Source organism: Sminthopsis crassicaudata, chromosome 6 (genome assembly GCF_048593235.1).
Source record: "Sminthopsis crassicaudata isolate SCR6 chromosome 6, ASM4859323v1, whole genome shotgun sequence".
NCBI lineage: Eukaryota > Metazoa > Chordata > Mammalia > Dasyuromorphia > Dasyuridae > Sminthopsis > Sminthopsis crassicaudata.
Window position 1 is genome coordinate 203,531,280 of NC_133622.1, and position 27,557 is coordinate 203,558,836.

Sequence of the window (27,557 nt, forward strand, 5' to 3'; positions counted from 1 at the left end):
AAATAGAGATAAAGACAGAGAGAGAGAGACAGAGGTTTAGAAGCTCATTTTACTTAACAGGGAAGTTATAGAGAAAGGGAAGGGATAGTAAAAGGAAGGGTGGATTAGGGGAAGTGTTTAAAAGGTAAACAGTTTTTTCAAAGAGGGGAGAGAATTTTAAAAGAAAGAGAGAAAGAGAATGAGGGGACAGAGCCAAAACGATAGAGAGAAGCCAGGAAGTTGCCTGAGATCTCCCCAGTTTTCCTTGGAAACAACAGAATAACAGAATTCACAAAAAATACAAAGTGAAATCATTTTCATGCTCAAGAAACTTAGGAGGTCTTTAGGAAAAGTCTGTCTTACTTGGGTAAATGGATAATGGAGTCCAGTGCAGGCACGTGAATGGGAGACTCTTAGTAACAGCACAGATCATCAACCAAAACCCCAAGATCCCAGATCAGCAGGGCACTGGTACAACAGACAGCTGTGAGACCCTCCAGTCCCAGAACATCTGGCAAACTGCCAGTGGCACAATAAGCACAACTAGGCCAGGTAACTTAGCACAATGCATAGGGCACTAGCCCCAGAAGCCTCAATGCAGAAAACCAGTGACCAGAACTCTGGCCCCCATGCATGAAGCCTGAGACAGTGCCCTCTGTACTGAGCATATTGTTCACTTGAATTTTGTTTTCTTACTCATTTTCTTACCTTTTAAAATGATGTGATTTTTTTTTTTTTTTGTGCAACAAGAGAATCATATAAATATGTTTATACACGTTGGATTTAACATATATTTTAACATGTATAACATATATTGGATTGCTTGGCATCTAGGAAAGGGGGTGAGAAGGAGGGGAAAATCTGAAACAAGATTATGCAAGAGTCAATGTTGAAAAATTATCTGTGCACATGTTTTGAAAATAAAAAGCTTAAAAAAAAGAAAGCTACAAAATAAAAAGCTACTATGGCAACAGGGAAGATCAAAACACAAACTCAGAAAAGGACAACAATGTCAAAAATGCCTAGACATGAAGCCTTAAAGGGAAATATGAATTTGTCTCTATCTCAAAAAAATCTTTTTAGAAGAACTCAAAAAGGATTTTTAAAACCAAGCAAAGAGATAGAAGAAAAATGGGTAAAGAAATAAGTCATGCAAGAGAATTATGAAAAAAAGAGTCAATAGCTTGGAAAACAGCAAAAAACTTAATTAAAGAAAACAACTCCTTTAAAAATAGCCAAATGGGGAGGAGGGAAATCTACTGAAGAAAACAACACCTTTAAAAGTAGGATTGGAGAAAAATACAAAGGATAATGGTTTAGCAGTATCAAACTTAAAACTACATTGTAAAGCAGCAGTAATCAAAACCATTTGGAATGGTAGAATAGAATAGATTAGCTATACATGACACAATAATCAAGGCCTATAGTAATCTAGTATTTGATAAATTTCCAAACTCCAGCTTCTAGATAAGAACTCACTATTTGACAAAATAATTGCTGAGAAAACTGGAAAATAATATGTCAGAAACTTGACATAGATCCACGTCTCACACCTCATAACAAAATAAGAGTCAAAATGGAACATGATTTGGGTATAAAGGATGATATTAGGAGACCAAGGGATAACTTACTCATCAGATCTTTGGAGAAGGGAGGAATTTATGACCAAAGAAGAAATAGAGAACATTATTAAAGGCAAAATGGCAACTTTGATTACATTAAATTAAAAAGATTTTGCACAGCAAAACCAACAGAAATAAGATGAAAAGGTAAGTACAAAGCTGGAAAAAAAATCTTTACAACCAGTGTTTCTGATAAAGGTTTCACTTCTAAAATATATAAAGAACTGGGTGAAATTTATAAGAATATCTGTCATTCCCCAATTGTAAATGGTCAAATGATATGAAGACAATTTTCGGATGACAAAATTAAAGCCTTCTATAATCATATGAAAAAATGCTCTGAATCACTATTGATTAGAGAAACATAAATTAAAATAACTCTGAAGTAACACTTCACCTCTCAGACTGGCTAAGATGACCAGAAAAGACAATGATAAGTATTGGAAGAGATGTGAGAAAACTGGGACACTAATGCATTGTTGGTAGAGTTGTGAAATGATCCAACCATTCAGGAGACAATCTGGGACTATGCCCAAGGGAATATCCATTGACCCAGTAGTGCCACCATTGAGTCTGTATCCCAAGGAATCATAAAGGAGGGAAAAGGACCCACATGTGCAAAAATTTTTGTAGCAATTCTTCTTTGGTAACAAAGAATTGAAAAATGAATAAATGACCATCAGTTGGGAAATGGCTGAATAAACCAGGTAATAGAATGTCATTGTTCTATTAAAAAAAAAAAAAAATGATGAACAAAATGATTTTTAGAAAGGCCTGGAAAGATTTAAATGAACTGATACTGAGCAAAACAAACAGAACCAGGAATACATTGTACACAATAATAGCAAGAATGATGATCAACTATGAAAGATTTGATTCTGTGATCCAAAACAATTCCAAAAAGGGCTGAAACTATGAATAGGTGCACTGGAATCAAACAACCAAAAACTTAAGGCTAATTACCTATTGGGCAATACTCTATTAACATATGTTTGGAAAATGGCCTTTCTTGCTATACTGTGCTGGCTTGATTTTTTGATGTATACAGATAATTGTAGGAGGGATTAGGGGGTGGAGTAAGACAAGCCAGAGTCACTTTGGAGGAGGATGAGGAGGAGTAGGGAGGTTGGTGGGGAGTCTCGTGGAGGTTTGTCTGTCTCCTTTACTTCTCCCCCTAAAAACCAAGGACTTTTGCTGATCCTGACTTTGGCTGATCCTGAGGTCAACAGGGAGCTAACTTGGATGTCACAAATAGACTTTGGACAGAAAATTCCATCTGAATCCAAAAAAGGAACTGTGGAAAGTGAATGCAAATCAGCACATGCTATGCTGTTCACTTCTTTTTTTGTTTGTTTTTTCTTTCCCATGGTTTTTCTCTTTTATTCAGATTTTTCTCTCCCAACATGATTCATAAAACAATGTGTATTAAAATAAATAAATAAAATGTTTATAGGAAAAACAAAAACAAAAACAAAAAAGTAGAATTGGCTAAGGCACCTAGATAGTGCAGTGGATAGAGTACTGACCTTGGAGTCAGAGAATCCTGAATTCAAATCCAATTTTCAGACCCTTACCACTCCCTAGCTGTGTGACAAATAAGTTAATTACAATTGCCTTGTAAAAGCAAAAAAGTAGAATTGGCTAAATTAAAAAGGAGGTACAAAAGCTACTGAAGAAAATAATTCCTTAAAAATTAAAAGTTTACAAGTAGAAGCTAATGGAGCCATATGACATCAAGAATCAAACAAAATTAGAAGAATGAAAAACTAGAAGAAAATGTAAGATATTTCATTGGAAAAACAAGTGACTTGGAAAATAGATCCAGGAGAGATAATTTAAGAGTTATTGGACTACCTTAAAGCCATGAGAAAAAGAGAGAGAGAGAGAGAGAGAGAAGAGAGAGAGAGAGAGAGAGAGAGAGAGAGAGAGAGAGAGAGAGAGAGAGAGAGAGAGAGAGAGAGAGAGAGAGCGCCCGGACAGCATCTTTCAAGAATTATCAAGGGAAATTTGACATTCTAGATATCTTAGAACCAGAAGTGAAATAGTCATTGAAAGAACCCACTGATCCCTTCCTGAAAGAGATCCCAAAATGAAAACTCCCGGGAATATTATAACCAAGTTCTAGAACTCCCAGATCAAAGAGAAAATACTGAAAACAGCCAGAAAGAAACAAGTGAAATATCAAGGAGATATTTTCAAGGAGCTACAATCAGGATTGCACAGGACTTGGCACCTTCTATATTTAAGGATCAGAAATTTTGGAATTACAATCAACAATTAACTATTCAGAAAAATGTAGCATAATCTTCCAAGGTAAAATGAATTTTGAATGAAATAGGGGACTTTCTAACTTCCCTGATTAAAAGATCAGAACTGAACACAAAATTTGATCTTGACATGCAAAACTAAAAAGAAGTATAAAAAGGTAAATAGGAAAGAAAAAAAATTAAATAAAGCACTGTATTCACTAAGGTTAAATTGCTTGCATCCCAACATGGGAAGATGATACCTGTAACTCCTTAAGAATTATATCTCTATGCTCCAAGTCATTATTAATCAGAAAAATGCAAATTAAGATAACTCTGAGATACCACTACAAACCTGTCAGATTGGCTAGAATGACAGGGAAAGATAATGCAGAATGTTGGAGGGGATGTGGGAAAACAGGGACACTGATACATTGTTAGTGTAATTGTGAATACATCCAGTCATTCTGGAAAATGATTTGGAACTATGCTCAAAAAGTTATCAAACTGTACATACCCTTTGATCCAGCAGTGTTACTACTGGGCTTATATCCCAAAGAGATCTTAAAGAAGGGAAAGGGACTCACATGTGCAAGAATGTTTGTGGCAGCCCTCTTTGTGGTGGCCAGAAACTGGAAAATGAATGGATGCCCATCAATTGAAGAATGGCTGAATAAATTGTGGTATATGAATGTTATGGAATATTATTGTTCTGTAAGAAATGACCAACAGGATGATTTCAGAGAGGCCTGGAGAGACTTACATGAACTGATGTTGAGTGAAATGAACAGAACCAGGAGATCATTGTACACGGCAACAAGAAGATTTTATGATGATCAATTCTAATGGATGTGGCCATCTTCAACAATGAGATGAATCAAATCAGTTCCAATAGAGCAGTAAGGAACTGAACCATTGTGCCCAGTGAAAGAACTCTGGGAGATGACTATGAACCACTACATAGAATTCCCAATCCCAATCTTTGTCCACCTGTATTTTTTATTTCCTTCACAGGCTAACAGTGCATTATTTCAAAATCCAATTCTTTTTGTACAGCAAAATAACTGTTTGGACATGTATACATATATTGTATCTAATTTATATTTTAACATATGTAACATGTATTGGTCAACTTGCATCTGGGGGAGGATGTGGGGGGAAGAAGGGAAAAAATTGGAACCAAAGGTTTGGCAATAGTCAATTCTGTAAAATTGCCCATGTATATATCTGGTAAATAAAAAGCTATAATTTAAAAAAATGAATGTTGAAAACTATCTTTACATGTAAATTTTACATTAGAAAAATATTATTTCCAAAATAAATAAATAAATTGATGGATGGATGAAAAACACTCTTTCAATTTTTAAAAAAGAAAAGAAGGCCAAAGATGCCTCCCCAAAAGAGACAAGAATAAATAGAAGAGAATGGGATAATAGAAAATTTATAGTTAGCCATTGTTAACTATGAATGTCAATGGGATAAACTCCTTTGTAAAACAGAAGGTAACAGAATGGATTAGAAAACATAATATAGCAATATGTTGTTTACAAAAAACCACCTAAAACAGCAAGACATAAAGTTTTTATTTTAACTAGCTGATCCTCTTTCATTGATTGGTCTGAATTCAAAAGGTCATTGACTACTAAAGATATTGACACAGAGAGAAATAAAATAAAGCGGTATAGCAAATCTATTATGCTTATGAAGTTTTAAAAAAGCAGGATTAGCCATTATTATTTCAGACAAAGCAAAAGCAAAAATTGAAAAATTAGAAGAGATAATCTGATAAGGATGTTGTCTAGTCCAGAGATAAAATAGTCTTGGGAAGGAACTGAGAAAGAAATACGGAATTTTGTGTTTTAGGACAAAAGCTAGGCCTTAAAGGAAGATTTTTCTTCTTCTGTTCTGTTGTTATAACAATCTAACAAGGATTCCTAGAAGAGCTACAAAAAGAGATTTTTTTTAAAAGAGGAAAAATTATTTTTAAAATAAAATTACGATAGAGAAAAAATTGGGAAGAAATGAGAGCAATCTGAGAAAATTATGAAAAAAAATTAACTCTTTGGTAAAAGAAACACATAAAATAATACTAAAAAATGAATACAATAAAAAACAGACTTGGCCAAATGGCAAAAAATTCAAAACCTCACCAAAGAAAAGAACTCCTTAAAAAGTAAAATTAGCTAACTAGAAAAAAGAGGTTATGAAAGTTCATTTAAAAATAATTCCTTACAAATTAAAAATAGTCAACTGCAAGTTAATAACTCGGTAAGACATCAAGAAGCAAAAAACAAATTCCAAATCATTGAAAAAATAGAAATATTCCATTGGGAAAAAAACTAAACTATAAAATAGTTTGAAAGGGATAATTTAAAAATGACTGGACAACTTGAAATACATGATTTCAAAGGTACCTAGGTATATATTTCAAAAAACTATAAAGGAAAATATCCCAATATTTTAGAACCAAAGGGCAAAATAGAAATCAAAGGAATCCACCACTCACCTCTGTTAAGATATTCTTAAAAATATAAAATGTCAATATTAATAGAAGAAATAGATTATTAAAACAATTGATATTGAAAAAGAAATTGAGCAAACAACAAATAAGCTCCCAAAGGGAAAAAACAACACATGGATCAAATGAATTTAGAAGTTAATTTTTATCAAATGTTAAGAGAAAAATTAATTCCATTATTAAAATAAATCTTTTTGAAAAATAGAAACATAAGAGACTTTTACAATCTTTTTTTCTGTGATACAAAATATGGTCTTATAGCAGAGAGATAAAGCAAGAAAATTATCAACTTATATCCTTAATTGATATAAAATTTTTAATTAACAGAAAAGCTACAATAATAATTTTAAAAATTATGGACTCTTACCAGGTTATAATCATACCAGTAATTTAATGTTAGTTTCACATAGGGGAGATAATACATATAAAAATTATATTCATAACAAATTAAAAAGCAAATAATTATATCAATAGGCATTGAAATGCTTTTGACAAATTCTGTTTGCTTAAAAAAACACATTAGAAAGCATAGAATTAAATTGATTTTTCTTATAGTAAATAATATCTATCTAAAAATAAGAATAAATATTATATCTTACAAATACTAGCAAATATTTTTACATAATGTAAAAATATTAAAATCATCATATTATAAAATAATACTATGAAATAATTATAATAGTAAATATTATTATGTAATGGAGAAAACCTTTTTCTAAGATCAGGGTATAGCAAAGATGTTCACTTCTATTTAACAAAGTCAAGTCAATAAGCATTTATTAATTACTACCATGTGCCAGGCACTGTGCAAAGCACTAGAGATAAAAAGAAAAGACAAAAACAAAAACCAAAAAAAAACTAGACCTCGCTTTCAAGGAGCTCACATTCTAATAAAAGAGATGCCAAATAAACAGGCATTTTAGGCATTTATATATGTATATTTTATATATTATATATGTATGTATGTATGTTTATGATGATATATGATATATATGATAAAATGGAGATAATCTTCATATTAGTGATCAAAATGCTAACACAGAAAGCAAAATAGAAGCAATAAGCATAGGCAAAGAGGAAACAAAATTATCACTTTTTCCAGATGATAAATTTTATTTATAAAACAGTAGAATCGAATAAAAGTAATTGAAAAAATTCATCAAAGCTAAAGTATGTAAAATAAATGACTAGGGAATGTGTAAAATATTTGTAAGTGTACTATGATACACCCAGGAATACTATTAATCCAATTACAAATCACTTCTTACAGAACTAAAAACATCTAAATAATTGGAGAAATATTCATTGTTCATGAGTCAGCAGAGTCAATAAAATAAAAATGACAACACTACTTAAATCAAACTATCACATTCTTAGGATTGGCAAAGATATCAAAAGAGGTAAATAGACATACATGCACTATTGATGAAGCTGGGAATTGGTACAGTCATTTGGGAAAAGAATTTGGAATTATGTCCCTAAATTGAAAATTTATTTTCATTTTATTGAAAATATATTTTAACCAAATGATATCACAATTATACATAAAGCAATGAGATCAAAGAAAGGAAAAAAAAATAGACTTACGTATTTGTATGTATCAATTCTTTTTGTAGGAGAAAAAAAATCTGGAAACTGGGGCTGTGGCCACCTATTAGGTAATGGCAAAATAAAATGATATATGAATATAATGATACTGTACCATGAGAAATCACAAAATAGACAATTTTAAAGGAAACAGAGATGACCTTTATGAATTGACAGAAAATAAAGTGAGCAGAAGTAGAACAATTTCATAATGACATCATTATAAGGAAAAACAACTTTTGAAAAATTTAAAGCTGATCAATGCAATGACAACTGTAATTCCAAGTGAAGCGTTCTACCTTCTGACAGAGAAAAGATACAGACTTAAAATACAGAATAAAAAATACATTTTTTGGATATGGCCAAAATGGGAATTTGTTTTATGTGACCCTTTGTTTGTTATGTAGGTTTTCATTTTCTTTTTTATTACTCCCTAGAAGTGTGTGTGTGTGTGTGTGTGTGTGTGTGTGTGTGTGTGTGTGTGTGTGTGTATGTGTGTGTGTTTCTGAGAGAGACAAAGACAGAGATAGAAACAGACAAAATTAAATTAATTTTTTGGCAAACTAATTCTAATATCATCCTTATCCAAATCTTTGTTGTTCAAGTCCCTTTCTTTCAATAAGTTATTACCTAGTGGAAATGGAAGTGGCAGTCTTCTATTCCACTCCAACCTCTCCTCTCATCCTTGATTACTTCAAAATTCACAATGAAAACCTCTGAAACAACTCAATTCATCAACACTCCCAAATTCCATAATCTCCGCCACTACCTCAGTTAGCCACTAGTTCAGTCATCTTTTAGACCTTAATCTTATCTGAAATATCTTATCTCTAGATCTCGAACTCTAAATTTCCTCAGTGACTACAACCTTTTGTCAGTCTACCTTCTATTGACACTTGACCCTTAACTAGCCCCTTGTACTCTTCTTGTTTTCTTAAACTTCACATTTTGTTTTCCCATTTTTTCCCTTTGCTCTTGACTCTAAAGTTAACTCATTTTACAGGCCACTCTTTTCTAAACTTGACTTTCTTATCTCTTTGTTCTTCCACTGGCTATACCATAGTTATCCTTAGCTCCTAATCCCAGGTTACTAAATACAATATCAAAGAGGTCATGAAACCATAAAGATTAAATCCACTATGAATTTTGACAATGAGCCCCATGCTATTTACACTTTTCCACACTTTACCATATGATAAGGATAATTTTTTTTCACTTATATAGTATTTTTTCCAACTCCATGTAAAAATAGTTCTCAACATTCATTTTTATAAGATTTTGAATTATAATTTTTTCTCCTCTCATTTCCCTCCCATTTTCCCAAGACAGTGAGCAATACAACAATGGCTATACATATACAATCATGTTAGACATATTTCCATATTAGTCATATAGTGAAAAAAGAATCACAAAAAAAAAGACAAAACAAAAAACAAATTTTTAAAAAGTGAAAATATTATTCTTCAATCTGCATTGTCTCCATAGTCCTTTCTCTGGATATTGTTGGCATTTTCCATGTGAAGTCTTTTGGAATTGTCTTAGATTATTGGATTACTGTATTGCTGAGATCTAAGTCTATCGTGATCAATCATCAGACAGTGTTGCTATTATTCTCCTGGTTCTGCTCATTTCATTCAGCATCAGTTCATAAAAGTCTTGCCAGATTTTTCTGAAATCTTCTTGCTCATCATTTACATATATATGTATAAATTCATCATTTATATATATATATTCATCATTTATATATATATAAATATAAATTTCAAAACATATACAAGGATAATTTTTCAACATTAACCCTTGAAAAACTTGTATTCCAGTTTCCCCCCATGCCTCCCTCCCCCCAGATGGCAAGTAATCCAATATATGTTAAACATGGTAAAAATATATGTATGTTAAATCCAATATAGGCATACATATTTATACAATTATCTTGCCACACAAGAAAAGCCAGATCAAAAAGAAAAAATGAGAAAGAAAATAAAATTTAAGCAAACCACAACAAAAAAGAGTGAAAATTCTGTTGTGATCCACACTCAGTGTCTCCTGCCTTTCCCCCCCACCCCCATCTCTCTTGGTGCAGATGGCTCTCATCACCACAACATCATTGGAACTGGCCTGAATCACCTTATTGTTGAAAAGTTGCTCATCATTTCTTATAGAGCAATAGTATTCTATTACATTCATATCCCACAACTTGTTCAGCCATTCCCCAATTAATGGGCCATTCCCTTTAATTTCCACAACCATACAGTAACTATAAGAGCAAGTTAGAAATACGCCAAAGTCAATATAGAAACTAATTTTCCAATTAGCATTATTCTAGTAGAAATAGCTCAAAAAATTTCCTATCGTGCCCACATTCAAATACATATTAACTATGTCATTTAAAAATAAAAAATCTTCCTGCTTTAAGGTTATTACTAAAAAAAAATTAAATCTTACTAATAAACATAGTAGTGTCAAATTACAACTTATCCTATTTCACTATAGTTCAGAAGGATAAAAAGCATTAGTCTTTTGATACAAATATACCTCCTTCAACAGATGCAGAAACAGAACATGAAGCCAGTTTGAAACTCTTTCAAGTTATAGTCACTCACCTTTTTTAGAGTCCCTAATTATGCTTATGTTCTAATCAATCTACTCATAAAGTTAAACAATAACAACAACACAGAAAAAGGTCTCCAGTGCATTGCAAAAATTTATCTTCTCTGGAAGCTTTATGAAAAAACAGATGCTAAAATTAAACAGGAAGAAAATACATAGAAGGGTAGTGATTTCTATCAGTAGAAGATATATCCATACTGGGGAAATCATAGATTCATAAGAAAATCAATATAATAAATATATTGGTATACCAATAACCTCAAGTTCTCAAACTCCAAATCTTAGGAATGTCTGCTATGCCTTTACAGGTGGTTGCAAAGGAATAAGATATTAATCATACTGTTTCCAGAGAAGTGAGGAAAATTCCTTTGGCATGAATTTTGTCCTTTGGTGAGCCTCTGAAATCTTGCAATGGAACTTTAAAAAAAAAAAAAAGCCAATGTGATTAAAATCAATAGAGTACATCATTTACAGATACTGGTGACCAAGAAAAGGCAATATGCCTCAGGCAGGTTATTACTAGATTACACTATTTCACTGACAGGTTCAAGATTTTAAGGGCAACAAAGAACATATATTATTTCTTTTGGGGAACCAATGACTATTTTCTGCCTTCAATTAATGGGAAACTATTGTTTACTTCTTCAAGATAAAGATTAAAACTATCTTTTGCAGTACCTGTTAAAGCATCTTAAAATTAAATATTTCTGTATTTTTAAAATTCCTTATTAAAATTAAGCTGAGTCCCACTTCCACATAACAATACACCACCGAGTCACTCAATGATATCTTTATATGTTGTCTTTATAGACAGCAGCACACCTCAAGTGGTTGGTTACTTCTGAATAGGCAGCTGAACATGAAACTGTTTTTCAATCTTCATCACACCAAGAATAAATAACTTTTTAAAAAATTTCTTAGAACCTCAGAGCTGACAGGAACCTTTGAGGTCATTTATTATAACTTTCCTCACCCCAGGGCATCCTGAAAGAAAACAATCTAAGCTCCACTAAAAACATTTCCAGTAACAAGGGGTTCATCGTGTACCAAGGCAGTTCAGTCCACTATTAGACAATCTAGTAACTAGGAACCTTTTCCTCATATTGAACCAAAATCTGCCTCCTTATATCTTAAAGGAAATCATTGATAGATATTCTATCTTCTGAAGTCAAAGAAAGTAAGTCTATTCTTTTTTCCACAAGAGAATTACTAATATATTGAGAGAGCTATTTTGGTATCTCCTCCATTCTAGTTCTGTTACCTCCTTTGGACATACTATGACTTATTGATGTATTTCCTGGTCAAATTAAATACAATACTTCAAGAAAATTCTAACCAGGTCAGAAGACAATAGGACTTGTCATCTTCCTAATTCTAAACCCAGTAGACGGGTCTATTTTATTAATATAAGCTAAGACCATCTGAGGTTTGGGGGAAGGAGAGGAGTTGCTGTGGTTATGGGGTTTTTTTGTTTTGCTGCTTTAGCATACACTTGACTAATATTCTGTTTGTAATACATTGAGGGGTGGAACAAAATTATATTTTTACAGGTCTAGAATCCAGTAATTTTTATATATTTTTTAAACTCAAATACAGGAAGACTTTACATTTAGTCTTATTTCATTTTATTAGATTTATTTTAGGTTATCAAAAATTTTTTTGGATCTCAATACTCTCATCCAACATATTAGCTATCTTTATAATGTTCATGTTTTTCAAATTTTCGACAAGCCTAACAACTAGGCTTTCCTTGAAGTTAACAGTAAAAAATGTTGAAGAGAAGAAGAACATAAACAGATCTCTGGGTTATAGCTCCCTTCCCAGCTGATATCCAGCCATTAATCATCAATCTCAGATCATTCAACTAGTTCTGAATGTCACCTAAGTGTACTATCATGTAACCTACATTCTTCTCTCCTGTCCATTATTACATGTTAAGGTAACTTGCTAAATGATCAGATTAAATCCAAATATGCTGAGTCTAAAGCATTTTCCTGATATACTAATCTACTAGCCCTATCAAAAAAAAAATGTTTTTTAATGAAGAAGTGATAAACTTCTAAATGTTGTTTCAAATAAAAGAATTTAATCTTTAATTTAAGTATAGACCAAATAATTAAATTTAGGTTGGTTCTACTGGAATGGAAGGAATAAAAATGAAAAAGAAAGTCAGTCATAGTTCTCTCAACTGAACTGTTTCACTTCCACCAGGCCTTTACCAATACTGGTTAAACAATACAAATGGAAACTTATGGAAATGATGGTTCCTATACAACATGGTGAATTATCTAACTATAGTGGAAACATCCCTTAGGCAGACTGGGACAGCTGAATAAATCAATCCCAGAGATTTATGCTTGATTGGAAATCACAGATCAATGAGACGTTAGTGACTTTCCATCACTAAATTGGGAGTAGAATAAGGGAAACAAAATTAATCACATTGAAATGGATTAATCTCAACGTCTCACCCTACATGCTATGCCTATACATAGGGTAACTGTCATCCTGTCAACAGCAGTGACTACTTAGGGAAGCTTAGGCCCAAGAGATAGGCCTATTTCAAAGATGGATAAATGAGAATAATATAAATGTGATATATTGTCTACTCATGTGCACTTTTGATACACAAAATATACTTCTTTATTGACTTAAAAGTAGCTCGTTCTTAAGCTTTTGCTCATGAATAAATTTGTAAGTACAAAGTAAGTACTCTTATAATTACTTAATAATTATAATTCATAGACTATTTATCATGAGTTCCCTATAACTCAAATTCTATACATTTTGCTTGGGTCAAGAGGCACGTGATCTGAAGGTAGTATATATCATGGACTATAAATGAAGAGATTGGAAAACAATGACCAGAGGCTAATGAGAAAATATCAACAAGAAAACCTTTGTATTTTTCAATTTTGCCTAGTGTCTTGAGACAATGAGATTACAGTTATTGAATGGCATTTTCGGGATTTGTTTGGAAACTTGCATTCTTCAGCTTTTCCCAATTCAATAATTATGCTTATGTTAGGAAAAAGAGGTGGAAAGTAAACAGAGTAGGAGGAAACAAATGTATATATGCACCTCTTACTAGCTTCTCTCTTTTCACTCTACATCATAGTATTATGACTTGCTATTTATAGGGTTTTTCTGACCTTCAATATTCTAATCTATCATCAAACCATTTGTTATTGGCTAATAAACAAAATGGCAGATCAATGGAATAGGTTAGAACAACTTTGATTACATTAAATTTTTTTGACTAAAGAAGAATTAGCAAAAATTATAAAAGGCAAAATGAACAACTTTGATTATATTAAATTAAAAAGGTTTTACACAAACAAAATCATCATAAACAATATTAAAAGAAAAGTACAAAGCTTTACAGCCAGTGTTTCTGATAAAAGTCTCATTTCTAAAATACATATGAAGAATTGTGTCAAATTTATGGGAATAACATGTATTTATAGGAATACATGTTATTCCCCAATTAATAAAGGGTCAAAGGATATGAACAGACAATTTTCAGATGATGAAATTAAAACCATCTATGGTCATATAAAAAAATGCTCTAAATCCCTATTGTTTAGAGAAATGCAAATTAAAACAACTCTAAGGTACCATTTCACACCTCTAGATTGGCTAAGATGACAAGAAAAGAAAATAAACTTTAGAGGCGATGTGAGAATACTAGGATACTAGGCATTGTTGGTGGAGTTGTGATGTGATCTAACCATTCTGGAAAGCAATATGGAACTATGTCCAAGGGACTCTAAAACTGTGCATATCCTTTGACCCAGCAATGCCACTAGTGGATTTGTATCTCAAGTAAATCATAAAGAAGGGAAAAGTGCCTACATGTATAAAAATGTTTGTAGCAGCTCTTTTTGTGATAGCAAAGAATTGGAAAATTAGTAAATGTACATCAATTGAGGAATGGCTGAATAAATTGAGGTATATGAAGGTAATGAATTATTATTGTTCTACAAAAAATGAACAAAATGATTTTAGAAAATTCTGGAAAAATTTACATGAACTGATGCTGAGTGAAACAAGTAGAACCAGGAATACATTGTACACAGTAATAGCAATATTGTGTGATGATCAATTATGAAAGACTTGGCTCTTTTCAGTTGTTCAGTGATTCAAGATAATCCCAATAAGTTTAGAATATAAAATACTATCTGCATCCAGAAAGAGAATTATAGAGATTGAATGTAAATCAACACATGCTATGTTTACTTTTTTTCTATTTTTTTCTCTCTCATTGGTTTTTCCCCTTTTATTCTGATTTTTCTCTCCCAACATGACCCATAAAGAAATTTGTATTTAAAAAATCAATATGCATGTATAACCAGAAAAAATAAAATAATAAAAAAACATAAAAATGCTAATCTATACAATGAAGGGAATAGATAAAATAATCCTTAGGACAGTTTTCAAGATTTAAAAATTGTATTATTTCAATATATTCATCCAAGAATAATGAAATAACTCTTGACTTCCTTTTTTTCTTCCAAGTCATAGTACCATCATGCCTTCTCTTTCCTTGAAGTAATTTAATTAAACAATTTAGTTTTGACTAATTCTGAATTCAATCCTTTTACCTTTCATTATTGACATAGCTAATCAGCAATCTTGAATAACCTAGACCACCTGATTTTCTACTACAGTTCCTGAGCTATTGAGCATAACTTAAAAAAATCATTTCTCTTGATTATAAATTCATACTGCCAGACTATTTTTGCTATTTTATGTCATGTTTATTTCACTGTAGTTATTCAGAACCAAACCCTACCTTCTTATCCCTTTTCAACTAATAAACACCAATGCCAAGGCCACCCAATGAAAATTCCATAACCAATTCTCCTCTTCACCTCAAAATTACTATATATCTTCACTCATGTATTCTTTTATTTTTAGAACAGAAAAAGAGATATGTTATTATTTTTACTGGATTGACCTTTCTGAATATTCTTTTGATTATATGTGTTAAAACAAAAAGAAAAGGATTTGTAATCAGGTAATGAGGGTAAAAATTATAGCTCTGATAATAACTGAACCTCAATTTCTCTAACTGTAAAATTAGAATATCATTATCTATGCTACCTCAGTATTGTTATGAGAGAAGTACTTTGTAAACTGTCAAATGTCATATAAATGTATTGTTGTTGTTCTTGCTGTTGAAGGGATAAACCTTCCTGCTTATCTAATTTTTTTACTGAGGCAATTGGGGTTAAGTGACTTGCCCCGAGTCACACAGCTAGGAAGTGTTAAGTGTCTGAGACCAGTTTGAATTCAGGTCCTCCTGACTTCAGGGCTAGTGCTCTATCCACTTCATTACCTAGTTGTCCCACCTTCCTGCTTATCTAAACCCTTAAACAACTCTCTTACAGCTTCAATATCTCTGACTTCAATGATTCTTTCTCCTCTCCCTACAAATATCCATGTCTCTTTAAGCAAAGGAAAGGAAAATGCTTTCCTTGAAACTTTTAAACTATTACTTTTTTAAACTGCACTATCACCTTTCCCTTCCATTTCACTGTCAAACTTCTTAAAAGAGCAATTCATACATTCTGCTTCCATTTCTTTGCTACTTGACTCCTTGAACTCGGATTTCTATTCCATTTCCCTGAATCTATTCTTAAAAGTACCCATAATTTCCTAGTTTTCAAAATCAATTATTTTTTGTTATTTTACACACATCCTTCTGATGACCTCTCTCATTATTTTAACTCTTAATTCTTTGGCCTCTATAACTCTGACCAAACTGTTTGTCCCCATACCTTTCCTATCATTCCAGTCTCCTTCATTGCTTTTTTTCTTCCCACTCCCATAGGTATCCCCAAAGACTTGTACTCAACTCCTTTTTCTCCTTTCACTACTCTCTCTTCTTTGGCAATATCATCTATTCTCATAACTTCAACTTTGGTCTCTATGTAGAATGCTTCTGTCTTGGCTTCTTTCTCAAGTAAAGATCCATACTTCCAAACACCTGCCTGCCTACATCCTTTAAACCAGAAACTCCTTAAAAGCAAGGACTGCTCTTGACTTCTTTTGTATACCTCAAGTTTAACATCTATCTGGAACATAGGATATACTCTACAAATGCTTGTTGACTTTTTTGTTGACTGTCCTGAAAGTCTCACTAATTCTTCAATCTCAAGATGACCAACACAACATATTTCTCCCCAAAATCCATCTCTTTTCTTGACTTCCCTGGCTTCTCATGAAATTACCCCTCTTGTTCATCTAGACCTTTCATTAAAATTGATTCTTTTAGAGCCATTGTTCAATTTATGAACTGAATCATGCCTCAATACTTCACTATAATAAATATGAATATTCCATTCCCTAGTACAAATAAAAGAACACCCATATCTTTATCATATTTTTGATTATTGTCAATATTACCTACCATCTGCTTGAAGTTATATCCAATGAACTAAAAACTTCTATGCTTCCATTTCTTTTATCATTTTTCTGGATATGAATGAAATACTTGGATTTCTCTCTCATTTTTTGATCATACATATAAACTGAATTATATCACTTATATCACATTTTCCCTTTTATATAGATGCTTAAGACCTAAAATGGTTCAGGTTAATAGAAGGAAAGAAAAGTGGATACCAAAAATGAGAAGCCCTCAGAAGTTGTCCATGGAATGGAGCCAGTGTGTATGTCTCTTGTCCTTGTTATTACCCATAGAACCAGATTTAATATCTAAGGTTTTTTTTTTTTGGATCTCTTTCTAATGACCTATCCCAATTTCATTTTAAAAAGTCTCCAAACTTGAAGCCACTTCACTTGAATCTGTAAATCTCAGCCTGGGATCAAACCAGCTCAAGAAAAATGTAAGAATCATGGAACCAGAGACTCTCATTTAGAAAGAATCATCTTAAGTCAGTTTAGTCCAAGCCTACCTGAGCAACAAATCTGTAGACAAATCTTCAATAATTGGTGATTCAGTTTCTACCTGAAAACCTCCCTCTGAATTATTCTATTCTACTTCTGAACATGTGAATTCTTAGGAAATTTTTCTTTACCGTAACTCAAATCTACCTCCCTATAACTTCTATTTATTGTTATTAGTCCTGTCTTCTAGGACAAATCAGGACTAATGTGATATATTAAATTACATGTCATTATTATTACAAACTAATATAGAGGTATATTATTATATTTATATATTTTATATATGACCATTTTTCAAATACTGGAAGACAGCAGAGTATTTTCTGAAGCAGCTTTTGCAGATAGTCTAAACCAGGGATTCTTAAACTACTGCCCGTGGGCCAGATGTGTCCCGATGAGGACATTTATGTGGCCCGCCGAGTTATGGCAAATGGGCTGAAGGGCGGAGACAGAGTGTGAGCTTTTGTTTTTAACTATAGTCCGGCCCTCCAGCAGTCTGGCCCCCTATTTAAAAAGTGTGAGGACCACTGGAACTTTCCCATGCCCTTCAAACAGTTTAAATGGGACTTTGATCTATAGTAGATTTCAGAGATCATTTAGTACAGTCTCCTAATTTTATAGATGAAGAAATTGTGGGCCATAATGGTTAAACACTTGCATAGGATAAAATAAGGAATACATAGCAAAGCCAAAATTCAAATCCCAATGATCTTATTTTGATTCTCATTTTCAGTTTTATCCCACTGTCTGAGATGGCAGGATTTTCAGCTCCCTCTCTATTCTGGGCATACTCTGAAAAACTCTAACTTTCCAAATACCTTCCTAAGATGAGATTTCTGAAAGTGTATGTCTGTCAGCTTATGGTTCCGAGTGAGAGCTAGCAATAAGGTAGCCTTACATCAAATGATGCTATTCTGACTTCATCTTCCTCTTCTGAAAACTGAGCTTTTTTGTATTATTTTGTATGACCATATCCTTACTTTGTATCATGTTCTTGCTTTAAATCCTCTTACAAAGATTCTCATGAACCCTTGTTAGTCCTTGCTTGTATCTCAATTCCTCCTGCACAATCTCTCACTCCATGTTTCTTATAGTTGAAAACTTTAACCCTAAACCTCATCTACATGGTAGAATTCCAATTACCAACTGCACAATCTTTGTAACATTAGCCTTCTTCTGCCTTCTTAGACTTCTGCCTATTGGCTGATGCCAGAACACTCTGATACTATGATAGGATTTATATTCATTAGCATTTCCTTGATGATACACCCACAATTTGAGAAGGCTCTTTCTCTTTCCCTAATCTTAGGTATTAGCTTTCCCTAAAAACAATGCTCTCCCGGGGACCAGAATGGCTCCATATTCCCTGACACAATGCCTTAAATACTAAAGGTATAAAAAATTAAATTATCAGTTATGGATATAGTAGATTTTAATGTTCACATGAATTACCTTACCCTATCTTGTGGGCCAAACATTTCTATGTGAAAATGAAAGGTGCCTTATACAAAGAAACTAAGTCCCATTGAATTTTTGTTATATATCTTTGCCTTATTAAGGCAAAGTAAGCTTCCTTTTCTTATAAGTTCAATGATGTGCAATCAAAATCTTACCTCTTAACTAGAGCCCAGGCAATAGCTCATGGTACTATAAGTTATCCCCTTCTCTCATGAATATACAATTTCTCTTATCTTTCTAAGAATATAAATGGGAGATTCCCTGTCTCTGCAGAGAATAGCCCTGTCTTGTTCCCTAAGTTCTAGCATCTTCAATTCTGTTTATGATATGTTATATTGAAAATTCCTTTTTGAACATGGGTTGAACTAAACAACCACTGAGGTACCTTTCCACTCTCGATTTCTGTGACAATGATCTCTACCTGAATCTACTAGTACCTCATACATAAGTCCCATCAACTTTGCCTCTACAACATCTCTCGTATCTATTATGGCCACTATATTCTCACTTCTATCTTATTACATTATAAGATTAGCACTTAATTCCAATGGTGGAATTGTAAGGGAGATCTTGGGGCAAGGCTCATTCTGATCTTACTCAGAACTCTAGAACTTTAATTCATCTAAACAAGTTCCTCATTTAAGATGGAAAAAAGGGATTCCACTCCTAGGCTAGGAGTGATGATAACCTCCCTGAATTCCATCATCAATGATTAACATACTCTTCATAATAACCCCCCATCCCAGCATTTCTGAAACCCATCCTGTTTTTATTTAAACTCCACTCTCACCCCAACTGCTCATTTTTATATTTTGATCCTCCTCAATCTTACCAATAGTTCATTCTTTCTTCTACTATGATCTCTGAAATTCCTATTTCATATGTAACAATCTTTCTTTCATCCTAAAACTTTTTCCTTCCTCGTTCCTTCCACATTTTATTGCATTCTATCAAACTTGGTTCCCTTCTGATGACACTGCTGACCTAGCTACCTTTTCCAGCACTGATTCATACTTTCCCTCTACCACCTCTTATCCCCATTCACTCACTGGTTATGATGGAGAATTGGAATACTCCTTGCTCCCCATTGCCATTTCTAAACTATCCTACCATCATCACTAAATAACATTCCATTCTCTGAAATTCATTCAATCAATATTTCTTAAACAATCAAGGTTCTGGTAGATGTTACCTACTGACCTCCAAGATCTCCAAGACATTCTTTATCCGTCATCAATGAGGTGAATGTCCCCAATTTAACTTCCCAGTTCCTCAACTTACTTATTTCTCAAGACTGACTCTTCACTCTACTTCAGCTATGCACAGAGATGGTCATCCTTTTGATCTTGCTAACACACCCACAGTTTATTCCACTTTCATAAACTTTGAAATTCCTTTATCCGATCATAATCCACAGTCATCCTACTTCTTCTTCTCTGCCTGACAAGCTCTCCTATCCCAGTTCTTCATCTTGACTGTGATCTCCAATCTCTCTAGATGTCAGGTTTTTTCCCAGGCCATCATCCCTGCATCTGCTATATTCTCTTCCTTTCTCCTTCTTGATCTTTTGGTTAAACAGGTTGGCTCAACACTGTCTTTTTCTGCCCCTCTTTATCTTATTGCCATTATTGTGTGCCAAGTCTCCATTTTGGATTATTCCTATCATCTTCTGCCTTGACTCCTACTCCCATACTGCTGGATAAAGCTGAAAAAAATCATGAAACCATTCTAATTTGGTCCGGTACAAATTTATTTGTAATTTTAATCTTAAATGAATCCTCACTGAGGCAAAATAATCTTTTTATACTTGCTCACCACAACACCTTTTCCAAACTTTTACATTTCTCCTTAAAGAAAGATGGCTCTCCATGGCTTTCCCTCTCCTCACCCTCTCATCTGAGAACTTTTATCTCATATTTCACTTAAAAAAATTAAAGCCATTGGCAGTTACTTCTTCTCTCTTCCTCCTATCATTCATATGTCTTCTACCCCTTTCTCCTCCTTCATTACTATCCCTCATACATAGGTGGCTCTTTTCTTTATGAAGGCAAACCCTGCTACATGTTATAAAAATAGGGCCTTTCCATACCACCTTCTCCAGCAGATTGTGCCTTCCATTATTCTTACCCTATCACTAGTGTTTAACCTCTACTTGTCTACTGGCTGCTTTCCTGCTGTCTACAAACATGACTTTGTCTCTCCCATTCTTAAAAAACCTTTATTTGATCTGTCAATCCACATGAGCTATCATCCTATCTCTGCCATAAATTCCTTCTGTAAAGTTCCTTCCATAAAATTCACAATACTTACACTTATTTCCTTCTTTACTCTCTGTAGTCTGACTTTTGACTTCATCATTCACCTGAAACTACTCTTTGCAAAGTTATCAGTGATGTCTTAATTGCCAAATCTAACAACTTTTCTCAATAAACATCCTTCTGACATTTATTCAGTCTTCAAACACTATATTCAATGTTCTTTCTAGGGAAACAGATTGTTCCGACATACCCCTTGCAAATGATTCAACAAGGAATAAAACACTTGGAATCCATCCTGTGTGGAAGAACACAGTCCCAACCCACCTAACTAGCTTTTTTCCCACCTGTACCACTCTTCTCATCTATATAAGTGATTCTGCAGAATTAAGAGGAGAAAGTATTCACTAATTATTTACTCTAGAATATTGCCTTTAACACCATGTTCTATGTTTTTAGAGAACTTTCTGGTTTACATGATAAAAATAGGGATTCTTTGAAAAAAAATATTGACATTAGTAATATTTTTCCTTCTAAAATATGAAGTAATATAGGAATAAAAAATTGATGGCAATTTCAGTCATAGTCATATAATTTAGTTATAGGTTTAATTTATCTTATTTTGCTATTAGAATTTCTTGAAGACATTTTTCTTTTCTGGGAGGTTTTTCAGTCCCCTAGAATTCTCCCAATAGACAGTTATAATTCCTTAATATATTTCAAGTCCAAAAGTGTACTATGGTCAGACGGGAAGTTTCAGAAACATCAGCCTACAGATCTCTTTTTGAACTGCTGTCATTTTTCATACCTCATAGCTTCTGGTTACTAAAAATCCTTTCTCCACAAGTCTACTACTCAATTATTCTTAATAAAAATTTGAACCTGCTGGTATATACAAAAGGAAAATGTGTACTTCTTTTGGAGGGAATGTATTAATTATATTGATTCTTCTTTCTATACCCTCTGAGCAAACATCTTTTGCCACAAGTGAATTAAAGCTACTAGAAAATTATCAATCAAATAAATTGGGAGGATCATAAGCAATAATACGTAAAAATACAGCCCTTCAGGGTTCTCCCTAGGACCATAAAGAAGAATAGGTAAGATGTCATCCACCCTATGGTAAACCATCCTGACAATTTGAGTGGAAGATGAAGAAGTAGTTCCAGAGAGAATACTACATATGAAAATAACTTGAGTGTTATACAAAGTGATCTAATAATATTATTTTTCCAATGAATAGATTTTCTAAAGTTTGAACATTTTGGGTGTTAGGAAATTTATAATCATTTAGCACAGTGTCTTATATATAGGTTCTTAATATTCATTTATTTAAAAAAATAAAAATTCATTGATTTAAAAAATAATATAGAGGGGTTTAAAATGTATTTTTAAGAAATTGAAGGTTTTACATATATATATATATATATATATAAACACTCTGGTCCCAGGGAATGATTTAAGCTACTAAGGAAAAATATCTTCCTTTTAAGAAGAGGAAATTATTTGGAAGTGAGTACCACATAATGTCCTCATTCATTCAATATGCATTTCTTAAGTTTCTGCAATGTATACCTATGCTAGACACTGAAGGAGAAATGAGGATGAAGGATCACGATCTCTACCAATGAAGTTTATTTGTTGTTTAGTCACTTCAGTCATATCTCTTCTTTGTGATCCCAATTTGAGTTTTCTTGGTAAAGATACTGGAATGGTTTGTCATTTCCTTTCCTAGCTCATTTTATGAGTGACTTTCTGGGATCACACAACTAGTAAGTGTCTGAGGCTAGATCTGAATGCAGAAGAATCAGGCCCTGAATTATCTGCTGAGCCACCTATCTGCCCCTAACAATGAAGTACTTGTGGCCACCAATATTAATTTAGAAGCCAGGAGTAAATATAATTTAGAGAAAGCAGTTTTAGGGAAACAAAATATATTTCAAAGAGTAATCCAAAGTTTAAGATTTTTAAAGTCATGTACTAACCTGGTTTATATGAAAGTGAGTACATTCATGAAACAGCACTTCCATCAGGTTTTACCCCCATTACCTAAACAAAAACAAAAAAAGAAAAAATGAATAACTTTTCCAATTTATTCGAAAAGCTATCATTATTAGAGAAATTAAACTTTGGCTTTTATATATGTACATATATAAAATATGTAAATATATTTTAAATATAAATATATAAAAATATGTGTATATGTTTGTGTGTGTGTGTGTGTGTGTGTGTGTGTGTGTGTGTGTGTGTGTGTGTACAGTTATGTGTGTGTGTGAACTTTCCGGCATGTGTATATGTTTAGGTCAGATTACAAAATCAAAGTTTAAAGGGATTTCAGAGTTCATCTAATCCAAATCTAGTTTCATAGTTTCAACTAGTAATGCTACTACCATTAAAAAAAAAAAAAAAACTTTCTCTGTAATTCTATCCTCTCTTTTTTTCATAAAGAAGAAGGTAAAAGAAGAGAAAGGATAGAAATACAGTAGCCAAAGATGGGGGGCAGAGGTGGGATAAGGAGAGGTCACTGAGATATTTTTTTTAAAGTTCAGAGGAGAGAATTGAAAGTTAGAAAGAAGCACCAACAAGAAGAACAGTTTTGAAAGCTGTACATTTAATGTGTGCATTCTAAAAGACTTTAAAAGGCACACATTTTAAAAGAAAACCCAGTTGTTTCATGAATGCTCCTCTTTTTCTATTCTCTAAATAATTCTCTAAATGCTCATTTTATTTGATATTTGCTATATGCAGAATAAAAAGAAAATTAAAAATAAAATTTAAAACTCTCCTTGATATTCAAACTAGAAAAAGAAATGTTTCATCTAAAATACCACCTTATGAATTTTTTTAGATATCCAAGTTGTTTTGTCTCTGTCTCTTTCTTTCCTACATAATCTTCTTCTTCTACCTTTTATATAGCATATTCCATCATTAGGAAATAAATATAAGGGGAATGTATGTGGGGTTGCGAGTGTTGCCTAGGAATGGTGATAGCTTTGAACTAATCAAAAATCAGAAAATATCAGTCAGAAGATCTTTCTGACTCCAATTGGCCCAACCTTTTCTGGAAGTACAAATTCCCCTTGTAACATGATAGAGAGGTGATAATTCAGGCTCTGCTCAAATACCTTCCAAGACACTAACTGCTAAGGCAGCTCATTCCACTTTTGAACACCTGAGTTATGTGTCCTTAGTTCTACTTTATGGTTTTAAACTGAACAAATCTAGATATTATAGAGGAAGGGAAGAAAGAGCAAAAAGAGAAAGGAAAGAGGGAGAAGATAATATAGAAGGAGAGAGAGAGAGAGACAAAGAGACAGGCAGCGAGAGAGAGGAGCTTGGATGCCTGGAAAATTCATAAAACACAAAATCCAACAAGGGAGAATCCAGGAGTAAACCCCAATTATTACCTGCTCAGAATTTAGGCAAACAAACTATAAATCCTGATGTGAGGAGGAAAAATTTGACCTCACAAGAATTATTGAAATTTGCTGGGATGAAAGTCATGACTGGAATATAGCACTAAATGGACTGTCTTGTTCAAAAGAACTAAAATAGGTAAAGGGGGAGGAGATAGGAGATTGCACTATATATTAATAAAGTATACTTAGGGGAGGAACAAATATGGAGGAAAATAGGGAGAGGCTGTGTGATATTTGGGTGAAAACCAGAGGAGGAAAAAGTAGAAATGATTTTGCCATTGGAATATACTATAAATTATTTTGACAAAAGGAATAAGAAAAGGAAAAGCTTGAGAACTAGATCACAGACCTGGCACAAAGGCATTGATACACCAGTGCTGTATTAGAGATGTATGTGCAAGAGTTCTCTCACTCCCTAAAGCAGAGTAGCTAATAACATCCTTCAAAAGGTAGAGGAATCAGAAGGAAGAAATTCTATTTTGAATCTGCTTCTCATTAACAGAGAGGAACTGGGTGCTAGAGTAAAAGGGATGGGAACCTTGAGGACAAAGTGACCATTCCCACTTAAAATCTGTAATAGAGAAGGAGAGATCTGAACTAGCCTAACATGTGTTCAAGATTTAGAGAAATTAGATTGAATCCAATAAACATCGAGGAAAAAGAAAGAAAGAAAGAAAGAGAGAGAGAGAGAGAGAGAGAGAGAGAGAGAGAGAGAGAGAGAGAGAGAGAGAGAGAGAGAGAGAGAGAGAGAGAGAGAGAGAGGAGAGAGAGAGAGAGAGAGAGAGAGAGAGAGGGAGAGAGGGAGGGAGGGAGGGAAGAGGAAGGGAGGAAGGGAGGAAAGAAGGAAGGAAAGAAGGAAGGGAGGAAGAAAGGAAGGAAGGAAGGAAGGAAGGAAGGAAGGAAGGAAGGAAGGAAGGAAGGAAGGAAGGAAGGAAGGAAGGAAGGAAGGAAGGAAGGAAGGAAGGAAGGAAGGGAGGGAGGGGGGAATGAGGGAGGGAGGGAGACAGAGGAGGAGGAGGAGGGAGACAGAGGAAGAGGAGGAGGAGGAGGAGGAGGAGAAGGAGGAGGAGGAGGAGGAGGAGGAGGAGGAAGATGAGGAAGAGGGAGAAGAAGAAGAGGAAGAAGAGGAGGAAAATGAAGAGAAGGAAGATGAAGAGAAAGAAGAGAGAAGGAAGTAGGTCACTGAAGCACTTTTTTTTTTTAATGGGAGAAGAAAATAGAAGAAAAGTCAAAAGAAACACAATTAGGACATCTCTGAAAGCCATAGATTGAATTTACATACTTAAAAAGAAAAGCTCACTATACAAAATATAGACCTGCAGTTTCACATACAGTCCTCTATTTCTATTTTTTATGTAGATAGAAATATTCATTTTATTTGGAACTTGCTAAGTTCACAATAAAAGAAAAGAAAAATTGAGAGACAGAGAACTAGAGAGAGAGAGAATAGCTAGAAAGGAAAGTGGTAACTATATCAAGAACAGGTCATGCCAGACTGCCATAATTTCCTTTCCTCTTTCACAGAATTGCTACACTAATAGACAATGGGAATGTTATGGACATGATCCACCTGGAGTTTTACAAAAGCTCTGATAAAAGTATCTCACTCTATTCTTAGAAGAACATGAGAGAGATGTGGATTAGATGTTACATCCACATGGATTGTGAGTAGTTGTTCGTGGCTCAGTAGCAGCATGCTAGGAGTTTTCCAGTGGAGTATTTCAGGCTCTGTATTTAGCCATATGTTAAACAACATTTTCATCAATGGCTTGACCAAAGTCATAAGAGGCAGGCCCATCAAATTTGTAGATGACACCAAGCTGGGATAGATAACTAACATAAATGGATGACAGAATCAGTATCCAAAATGATCTTGATAGGACTAAAACATTGGATGGATCTAACAAGATGAAATTCAATAGGGATACTGCACATAGATACAATAAAAATCAATGTCACAAGTATAAAATGGCAGAGGCATGGATGGAAAACAATTGTTTTTTTAAAGTATCTGTAGGTTTTAGTGGATTTACAAGTTCAATATAAGTCTATAGGGTGATATGGCAATCAAAACAGCTAATGCAGACTTAAACTGTATTAATAGGGAAATAACTTCTAAGAACAGGGAAATGATGTGTTGTTCCCTTCACCAACTTCACCCCTGGAGTATCATAGCCAGTTCTAGGTACCATGGTTAAGGAAGGCTTTTAAAAGTGTCCAAAGGAAGGCAATTGTGATGATGAATAATTTTGATTTCAAGACATGAGGATAAATTGAAGGAACTGGGCACACTTTCCAACAATTAAAGCTGTCTCTAAAAAAAGAAACAGGTTTACTATCTTTGTAGACATTCAAACAGAGGCTAGGTGGCAACTTGTATAATTAGGATTTCTTTAGAATATGGGTTGGACTAGATGGCCACTAAAGTTCCTTTTAACTCTCAAATTCTGTGATTCTGTAAAATGTAGTACTTCTTCTACCTGATAGCCCTTCAAATACTTCATAGAATCATGGGCTCACAACATTAGAGATAAAGAGATCTTAGAAATCATCTCATCCAAATTATTAATTTTACAGATGAAGAAATTGAAGTCCAGAGAGCTTAAGCAAGTTGAGATCATCATCTCCTTAGGTATTGTTTACTGCAGGCTAGATAAACATCACCAATTTCTTCACAAATAGTTTTCTCATAATTTGACTTCCAATCTTACTACTCCACCAAAGCATCCTCTTTATAGTATTTTCAAATAATCAAAATCCCCACAAAAAAAATTTATTCAGAATTAAACAAAATATGCTAACTATCTAGAATGATCTGGCCAAGGCAGAGCACAAAAGAATCATTTCCTTTCTTTTGGGCAATATAATTCAATTAATGATACTATTGCTGCCTATATCCATATATTTTGGCCCAATCCCCCTTATCACCAATGGCAAGATGATTATAC

At 33.4% G+C, this 27,557-nt stretch overlaps 1 protein-coding gene across 12 annotated transcripts in view; it reads right to left on the reverse strand.

Moving 5' to 3' along the window:
- Positions 1 to 27,557, reverse strand: part of STK33 (serine/threonine kinase 33) — a 264,638-nt gene that overhangs the window by 134,983 nt on the left and 102,098 nt on the right. For all 12 annotated transcript variants that reach the window (XM_074275720.1, XM_074275726.1, XM_074275721.1 and 9 more), the window contains 2 exons: positions 23,176 to 23,239; positions 7,953 to 8,016 (listed from right to left, as the gene is read on the reverse strand). The gene's annotated coding sequence lies outside the window, so the exon portion shown is untranslated. The remainder of the gene's footprint in view (positions 1 to 7,952; positions 8,017 to 23,175; positions 23,240 to 27,557) is intronic.